Genomic DNA, 9,925 nt, shown 5'->3' on the forward strand with positions numbered 1-9,925 from the left:
TCGGTTTTTCCAACACTCCACCCCCGTTATGGAGGAGTACGTTCAAGAACTGTCGGAGAAAGAAGGTGATCTGAAGGGTGATGCCCATCAATTTCTAAGGGAGGCTGTTTTGTGTTCCCAAGAAAGACTCGGAAAAGCTCAGAGTCATTCTGGACTTGTCGCCACTCAACAAGTTCATAGTGAATTGCAAATTCAAAATGCTAACACTGCAACACATAAGGACCTTACTGCCCAAGAGGGCATATTCCGTCTCTATAGACTTGTCAGACGCCTATTGGCACATTCCAATTAGCCATCGACTCTCCCCCTACCTAGGGTTCAGGCTACAACGAAGACCATACGCCTTCGGAGCCATGCCATTCGGGCTAAACATAGCCCCAAGGATTTTTACGAAGCTTGCGAGCGTAGCTCTCAAACAATTACGCCTAAAGGGAATTCAGGTAGTAGCCTACCTGGACGACTGGTTGGTGTGGGCAGCATCCGAGACAGAATGCTTGCAAGCTTCCAGTCAAGTGATCCAGTTCCTAGAGTACCTAGGCTTCAAGATCAACAGAAAAAGTCTCGACTTTCTCCATCTCAAAAGTTCCAGTGGCTGGGAATCCACTGGGACCTTTTGTCACACCGTTTCTCCACCCCGGCGAAGAAAAGGAAGGAGATAGCGGGTTCTGTCAAGAGACTTCTAGATTCCGAAAGGATATCAAGACGCGAGCAGGAGAGGGTACTGCGCTCTCTCCAGTTTGCTTCGGTGACAGACCCAGTGCTAAGAGCACAGCTAAAGGATGCAATCGGAGTTTGAAGAAGTTATGCATCAAACGCGCGAAGAGATCTGAGAAGACCAGCCGCTTCGGCTAAGTACTCTTCTCAGGCCTTGGTCCCAAGCCAGACATCTAAAGAAATCGGTTCTTCTTCAGCCACCTCCCCCGTCGGTGACGATTCACTCAGACGCCTCGAAGGAGGGATGGGGAGGTCACTCTCATCGGAAAAAAGTCCAGGGGACTTGGTCCAAGCTATTCAAGACCTTTCACATAAAACTTTCTAGAAGCTAGGGCAGTGCTCCTTACCTTAAAGAAAGTCTCCCCGCGTCACTCGATCCACATAAGGTTGGTGATAGACAGCGAGGTAGTTGTGAGATACTTGAATCGACAAGGATCGAGGTCACCACCTCTCAACCAGGTGATGTTGGCCATCTTCCGATTGGCGGAAAAGAAGAAGTGGTACCTGTCGGCAGTTCACCTTCAAGGAGTCTGCAATGTGACAGCGGACGCTCTATCCAGGTTCACACCGATAGAGTCGGAATGGTCCTTAGACGCAGGATCATTCTCCTTCATTCTGAATCAGTCCCAGAACTGCAGATAGACCTCTTTGCGACGAAAGACAACAAGAAGTTGCCCCTGTACGTGCCCCGTACGAGGACCCCTTAGCGGAAGCAGTGGACGCGATGTCCCTCGACTGGAACAGATGGTCCAAGACTTATCTGTTCCCTCCTCACAACCTTCTGTTGAGGGTCCTCAACAAACTGAGATCCTTCAAGGGGTAGCGGCAATAGTGGCCCACAAGTGGCCGAACAGCGTGTGGTTCCTCCTGGCATTGGAACTGTAGCTGAAGTTTGTACCACTACCAGATCCAGTTCTGACCCAGCGAGTCCAGAAGTCAACTGTCTGCGCTTCATTACAGAAAACCCGGACCCTGCAGCTCATGATTTTCTCTCCCTAGCGGTGACAAAGCGTTTCGGGATTTCGAAAGCCAGTATAGACTTCCTTGAGGAATATAGGTGCAAATCTACTAGAAGGCAATATGAGTCATCTTGGAGAAAATGGGTGGCCTTTTGTCAAGGCGAAGAATCCGCAGGAGATCTTGACAGACTTCTGCTTATCTTTCTTCTCCACCTCCATGGTCAAGGATTGGCAGCAAACACGATTTCAGCGTGTAAGTCTGCTTTGACAAGACCCATTCTATATGCCTTCCAGGTCGACCTAGGTAACGAGATCTTTAATAAAGTCCCGAAAGCCTGTGCTAGGCTCAGACCTTCAGCACCTCCAAAGCCCATTTCATGGTCTTTAGACAAGTTCTTCATTTCGCTTCTCTGTTTAGCAATGAAGAGTGTGCGTTAAAGGATTTGACACAAAAAGTTATTTTCCTATTTTGCACTCGCGTCCGGGGCCAGAGTTAGTGAGATTGTAGCCTCTCGAGAGAGGCAGGTCGTGTTCAGTTCCTGGATGGGGGAGAACTGAACCTGTTTCCGGATCCTACGTTTCTCGCCAAGAATGAGTTACCCACCAACAGGTGGGGTCCCTGGAGAATCTGCCCTCTGAAAGAAGATGCATCTCTATGTCCAGTAGAATGCCTAAAGGTCTATCTTCATAGAACTTCAGACTTCAAGGGTGGTCAACTATTCAGGGGAGAAACATCAGGCTCAAATTTATCTCTGAATCAACTCAGAGCGAAAATCACATATTTTATTCGCAGAGCGGATCCTGACAATACACCCGCAGGTCACGATCCGAGGAAAGTTGCCTCATCCTTAAATTTCTTTAATTGTATGGATTTTGAACATCTCCGTTCATACACTGGCTGGAAGTCTTCCAGAGTGTTCTTTCGCCACTATGCGAAGCAAGTAGAGGAACTAAAAGAGATCTGTGGTAGCAGTGGGTCGCAGTGTTAACCCTACTGTTTAACTCTGCGAGGAACAGTGGTCTTAATTGGGACGATTAATTCCAGGGTGAGTGTGTAGTTACATACTGTACTACAAACTAAGTGAGGGCACTGTGTTGCCAATGCAGACTGTTCCATTTCCGAAGGTGAACCTAGCATAAGTGCAGACATGTGTGCCGAGCGTTTCTAACGCTAATGTCATTGATTTGTAATACAGGCTTTTATGACTTTGATACCTCGGTATCTTAAAAGTGGCATCTAATGTTTTTTCTTTCAGACAAACAAGCTCTGTTTACTATCATACTTATGCTTAAAGTTTTGGGTTATCCTCTTCTTATGTATATATATATATATATATAATTGTGGTTAACCTGTCTATTTATTGCCTGTCAATAATCTGGTTCTTGAGAACCTTGCGTCTCCTTCACCTGTGTCAATTTATTGGTATAATTGGGCATTCATTCTATGTACCTTATCTGGGATAATTCTAATAGAATTGTTCCTTTATGCAAGCTATGTTGCATTGGTTTTCCTCCTATGCGGATATAAAACCTTTGTCCAATACAAGTATTGTGCGGAGAACTGGTCGATATTTCATAGTGACGCAGTGGTTCTTTACAAACTATGCTTTACTTAATATAGGGCGAGACCACTATATTAGCTTGCCTGGTATTCATACATAGGTATATGTACTCTTCGAGACTTTTCCAGAGTCTAGTAGGACTCTTCCCTGTAGGGGGCAGGAAGCTCTAACATAGTTTATAGTTAGTTGAAAAGATGTATAACGGTAACATCTTAGGTCTCTAGGTCTAGTCGACCGGGAAAAAATTACCTCCGGGGAGTACGGCACGTTCTGAGAATCCACAGATACAGTAATGCTCTGGTACACTTCCATCAGGACGACATGGCTTGAGCCCAAAAAACGGATTTTGAGCGAAGCGAAAAATCTATTTTTGGGTGAGATGGCCATGTCGTCCTGATGGACCCGCCCTTGCCTTTCTAAGAAAGGGCTGTAGGACCCCTCCCTACATACAGTATCTGTAGCACCTCGTGTACGCTACAAGGAATACAGATGGCGCCAGGAGGATAGGGAAGCCTTGGGAGCGGCTCCCCTTTTTCTTTCCCGAATTCGTATCTCGCCAATCACCTCCTACGAGACGAAATCTCTGTCCAGGATGTAGATTGCCATGTGGCGTGTCTAGAATACGTCCTCTGATATGTCGCGATATCCCTTTCACGAGGGATACTCGCTCCAGGAGTTAGAATTCTGGTACCTTAAGGTAAATTCTCTGGGAATATCGCCGTAGTTGTAATATACCCTAGGAAGCTACCCTATAGGAACTTCCATCAGGACGACATGGCCATCTCACCCAAAAATAGATTTTTCGCTTCGCTCAAAATCCGTTATATCACTTATTACTTTACTTCCCACTTTTTATCTCCAAGGTCCGGGTCAGTTAGGCTTAAAGGAAAGACTTGCAAAAGTATGCCGATTCCTAGCTTACCTCTGTGACCTAATGTGCTGATTCCTGGCTGAGCCTGTCTGGGCTCAGTGAGGTGTAAAGGCACATCATAGCGCTCATGCGCGATTCACGCTGATTCCTGGCTTACTTCTGTGACTCTGTCACGGGTTGGTTACAGTGTTAAAGGCGTGATGGTGTCCAGGTCAGTTAGGCTGAAAGGAAAGACTTGCAAAAGTATGCCGATTCCTAGCTGACCTGTGACCTAATGTGCTGATTCCTGGCTGAGCCTGTCTGGGCTCAGTGAGGTGTAAAGGCACATCATAGCGCTCATGCGCGATTCACGCTGATTCCTGGCTTACTTCTGTGACTCTGTCACGGGTTGGTTACAGTGTTAAAGGCGTGATGGTGTCCGGGTCAGTTAGGCTGAAAGGAAAGACTTGCAAAAGTATGCCGATTCCTAGCTGACCTGTGACCTAATGTGCTGATTCCTGGCTGAGCCTGTCTGGGCTCAGTGAGGTGTAAAGGCACATCATAGCGCTTATGCGCGATTCACGCTGATTCCTGGCTTACTTCTGTGACTCTGTCACGGGTTGGTTACAGTGTTAAAGGCGTATTGGAACATCCGGTTTCTGGCGAAAGTCAGAAACCGGCTAGTAAACGGTTCCGTTACCTTATGGCGAGGGACTTAGAACCCCCCTCAAAATAAGGTTTCAGGATGTCGGGGTAGTCTCAATGTTGGGGTGATCACAAGCCTCTTGATTGTTACTACTTTGATCCGCTCTGGTTTGGGGTTCCAGAGACGCTCAAGTGTTGGTGACATGTGCTCCCAAAATGTGCTCGCAACACATGGAGGTGGGTGCATGGTACCGATCTTGTACAGTGGACGTCCCCCCTGTCTCGAAGGTCATGACCTCATCGTGGTGAGACAGTGGCAACATGCTTCATACATGGTGTGCTTCAATACACTACAAAATTTTATAAGCATGGCTAACTATGACCATAACACCATTGGTTTAAAGTCTCCTGCTTGTACTGAAAGGGAAAAGCACCTTTAGAACTTAATGATAATATTTCCTAGTGTTGAAATAGTTTCAACATATTACATTAGTATCAATAGCTCTAAAAAAATGCAAAGGGGATAATACAGGAATAGTGATACAGTAGATTAAGTGTGGTACTTATTTTGTTGGTTTAACTTGAAATGAAATAAATTTTGCAATTTTAAATCAAATGACTTTACAGAACTTTGGACTTGATGGTCTTTAGGTAGGTCTTAATGTGTCAGGTATTTTGTGGGTAAAAAACTTGATTGCATAGAAGTATATCTTAAGGTACAAATTGCTGTATAGTGGTCATGTTCATAGAAAATTTCTGTAGGCTAATTCTGAAATCCTGGTTAAGGTGAGTTGTGAAATATCAAAGTTTTTATATGATTATCGAATGTGTAGTAGTTTTTAGGTACTTATAAAAAAGGGATTGTTTTAAAGAGTTTGGGAATGTCTTTTACCCCGTATATATTTATAAAATAGTTTATTATTTTTCCTGTTTTTGTAAGTTTGGACCTTTATGATAACTTAAATATGATCATTATTCTATTTTTAAATGCTAAATAATCTATAAACTTCATACTAGCTGCCATAATATTTCTATGCAAATCTTTTAACAATTATATAAGTAAATAACTCACTGATATTGACATATCTTTCTCCCTTTCAGGTAACAGATTTGGCCTTACAAGGTGGTGTGGTTGGCAGCCATTTTGACATTTTTACACATTTTTATTGTAAGGTAATACAATATTCTGTAAAAATTTCAACAACTGTTATTTACCTACGGAAAATAAATGTTGAAAAGAGTATTGATTTTCTTTCCTTGGCCAAAAAAAACATTTACATTTTTTCTCATCTTAGGAAAAGTTACCTTGTTGTTCCTCCAACGCCCCCCCCCCCCCCACCCCTTCCGCCCTGGATCTTACCAAAGAGTGCTCAATTATCGTAGAATAAGTGCTTAGAATAGTTTCAGTTTATTTTCTTATTTAGATTTTAGGTGAATATTGTTGTGGTAATTTTCTTATACATATTTTTTTTAATTTATTTGTAAAAATGTTTATTTTGTACTTGACTTTTATCTATTCTTTTTTAATATTAGAACATTCTTTGAATTTTTTTTTTATTTAAGAAGGTATTGAATTGGCTTACAAATTAATTTTTAATGAATTTGTTTGGACCGGGTTGAAATCGACCCATCAAAACCTATCCAAGGTGGTGAAATAACATCACCTATCCAGGATTATTAAATTGTTATTTCTAATTATTATAAGGTTGTTTAATTGATTTGTATAATTAATTCTAATGTGAAATACTTCTTGTTGTACTGTAAGGAAACCTTAATTTTAGGAAATACAATATTCAAGTTTTAGTGATAAATTTCATATCCATTTAAGTACTTTTTGAAAAGGATGTTTATGGTTCAATTTATTTTTGTTCTGATTTCAGAGAGAAACCTGATTACTTAAAAGACATAGCAGCTCTTCGAATAAAAGGTATGTCAAAAAAATACTACAGTATATTATTTTAATATTAATTTACTACTTGCCATGACTAGCATAAAGATAGAAAGTCAAGCCTATTGCATAATTACTTGTTGGGGTCGGGTAGGTTTTACCCTAAAAAAAAAAAAAAAGTTGAAATCTTCCAGGAATATGATACCATTAGCGCCACTATCCTTTGATAAGATTTTTCATTATTGCTGTTGTAAATTCTAAATTTTCAACTTTTTGTCAAAATGATACTATAAAGTACCCTTGACAGAAGATGCTAAGAAAGCTTCTGCCTGGGTCATGTCTGTAGTTAATTTCAATACTATTCTTCCCTTTGAAATGACAAATGCTGTTGAAACCTTAACATCTTTACTGTTTTGTTTCAGATGAGAAATGTTACCTTTGATGACATTGGTCCACGATAGTACTTGGAAAGAACATTAAAAAAATGTGAGGCCTGTTTCTTGGCCTTAGAAAAGACTTGGCAGAAAGCTACTATTGGGAAAAGTTTTGTAACTTGGGTCATGGATGTCGGGAGCGGAATGATTGCACCCAAGTATGATAGTTGCATGCATCACATTATTGCCTACTCCTATAAACAAGGCAGCACAGATCTTATTACGAGGTTCTGTCCGAACTCTTCAGAAGTTGCTGTACCTCTGATTAATATCGTCAGCCCTAAGACTGATGCCAGTGGACAGATCATCAACGTGCCTTTGAAGCTATCAAAGTTTTGTCTTGAAGTCTTCGTTTTGAAGGAATCTGAATCGGACAAGCTGTTTATCAAAGAAGCTAGTGATGTGGCTGAAGGAGCAGTTTTGATGCGGACCAGTGACGATAATTTACTACACCATATTTCTTATTTAAGTAAAGTGAAGCCGCCTCAGTTCCTAGAGTACATTGGAAAAGGAAGCTTGGGCTCTCCTTCATGCTCTTGAAAAATCTTGATTCGTATATAAATCATCTAATTATATCATATATATAAAATTAATAGATAATCCATCTCTTGTATAGTTTTTTTTTCTGACCGTAATCCATTGTCTTTTGTAAGTAGAATAAAAAAAAATCAAAATTAACTCTATGGGCCTTGGTCCTGCAGCAGTATAACATTGGGGTATTGCATATCAAAGGCAAGATTAAACCTCATTGCCGACATCCTTCCTTTTGCTTCTGTATCCAAAAGTTCTAATCTATTAGTTTGTTATTTGGATGTACATGTCTCCCCTTAAGGGGAGGGACATGTTAAGAAGTATCTTGATATTTGTCTCTTTTTGTGTTCAATATGTACATTCATGAAATTTATGTCATTGTATTGAACTGTTATTGTTTGCATTTTGTTATTCTTGCTGCTATACTTTAATAGTTTTAAGTTGTTTTTTTTTTTTAAGAGTAGATTCACCGAGTCTGTGTAACTGTAAAGGTTAAATTCAATTATCTCCAAGTATTTCGTAATTTGCTCCCGCAGGAATTGGTTTTTATGTCATTACTTTATTTGATTAGGAGTTGTGCATTAAGTTTTCTTATGTGGTGATTGGATTATTTAAAGATAAACCTAGATATGTATAAATTATATCTACATATAAGTCTTATTCAAATATAAGTTAGGTTAAGCTTTCCTTTAGTTTTTGTCTCCTTTATTATATATCACATCTTATCATTGCACACTCTCTTTAGACAAATTCAGCATAACAACATATACATATAGATTATTTGTGTGTGTCGAGGAATGCTGTGCTGCCATCTCTTGTATATGTTTTTACTCCATGGACTAAAGAAGTTATTACTTTGTTTATTTGGTTGAACTTTTTTTTTTTTTTATTATTCTCAACATGGAGAGTTCCCGGCATTTCTCTTATCACTACTTGACACCTAGCCATCCGTAACAATAAGTACTGAAAAGACTCCTTTATTCAAATTGTTCTATGTATTAGTGTATTATATAATGTGTGTTAAAGTGATTTAGTGTTTATAAGGGTATACTGTATAACTAATGAAGATTGTTTGTGTATTGGAAATGTCATATGTTAACCTGTGAGTGTTTGATAGTTTATAATGTATAAACAATAAGGTTAGAATCAAGTTTTACTTAAATGTGCATTTTCTGCCGTCAAGAACTTTTATATTATATCAAGTTATATTGTTGTAAATGTTTATATTTTGCAGAACTCCTTAGACCTTGGCCAGTCTTCATTATTGGTCCTAGACCTTAGACTCTTGGTCATTGGATCTTATTTCATCCTTAGATACACGTGATTCTTCATCAGACTGTAATCACGAACAGTACTTTTCCTTATCATGATTATACTCGCAAGATCTTCAATAGACCTTTATATTATTTTAGAAGTTCCTGGTGTTATACACGAAGTTCGTTAATTTCGTATGTTTCAGTTTGTAAATATATTTTAAGTTAATAGAATTTATATTAAAAATTAAACAAGGAAACTTAAAAATTAGCAATCAAATATATTTTTAAAAGAACCAGAGTTCATGGAATATAAAATGTAAAAACCATTACTCGACAATGTGTGTGTGTGTGTGTATATATATATATATATATATATATATATATATATATATATATATATATATATATATATATATATATATATATATATATATATATATATATATATTTCTATGCAAACAATGGTAGAAATGTCCCTTGGTCCAGTGCAACCCTTTCAAGTGGGAGAAGGGTGCAAAGTATCTCACGATAAATAAATAAAGATCTTAATTAAGTTTAAAAATCCAGAGTAAAGCTTAACATCATGGAAACTTAGTGTCCAAAATTGAACTAAGAAGGCAAATTAGAGCAGCCTTTGTCAGTTCTTGTAATATATGGCCTGGATATGTGTATTCACTGAAAGAAGACTTGGCTGGATTAAAAAAAAAAAAGACTTAGATGGAGGAACGTGGTTTCTACATTCTGGGAGAGAGCATGGCACTCCATATCAGCAAGAAGGTTTTTCTTTCTTATTTTTTCTCACGAACTGATAATAGGGAACACATTGCTTGAACACAGATATAGGCTACAAAAGCATACTTGGACATCTTCCTGCGGAAAATATCGTAACCAACTTGACCATTTATCAATAATGTAAAAAGTCACTACTAGACACTTGAGACACTAAGTTGAAGACCAGGAAAAGTAATGAAAACCTAACTTATAATTCTCAGATATGACATTGAAAAACTAAGATAACACAAGTAGTAAAAAGGATTGTTATAGTGCCGAAACAGATTTTCAGGCTTAGAAATGTTACCTGATGAT

General features: G+C 39.1%; 1 long non-coding RNA gene across 1 annotated transcript in view; it reads left to right on the forward strand.

Annotated features, from left to right (window-relative positions):
• Positions 1 to 7,197, forward strand: part of LOC137645309 (uncharacterized) — a 63,294-nt gene extending 56,097 nt beyond the window's left edge. The window contains exons 3-4 of the long non-coding RNA XR_011045299.1: positions 6,611 to 6,657; positions 7,041 to 7,197. This is a non-coding gene — a long non-coding RNA (uncharacterized lncRNA). The remainder of the gene's footprint in view (positions 1 to 6,610; positions 6,658 to 7,040) is intronic.
• Positions 7,198 to 9,925: the final 2,728 nt, after the last annotated feature.

Source organism: Palaemon carinicauda, chromosome 1 (genome assembly GCF_036898095.1).
Source record: "Palaemon carinicauda isolate YSFRI2023 chromosome 1, ASM3689809v2, whole genome shotgun sequence".
NCBI classification, from domain to species: Eukaryota; Metazoa; Arthropoda; class Malacostraca; order Decapoda; family Palaemonidae; genus Palaemon; species Palaemon carinicauda.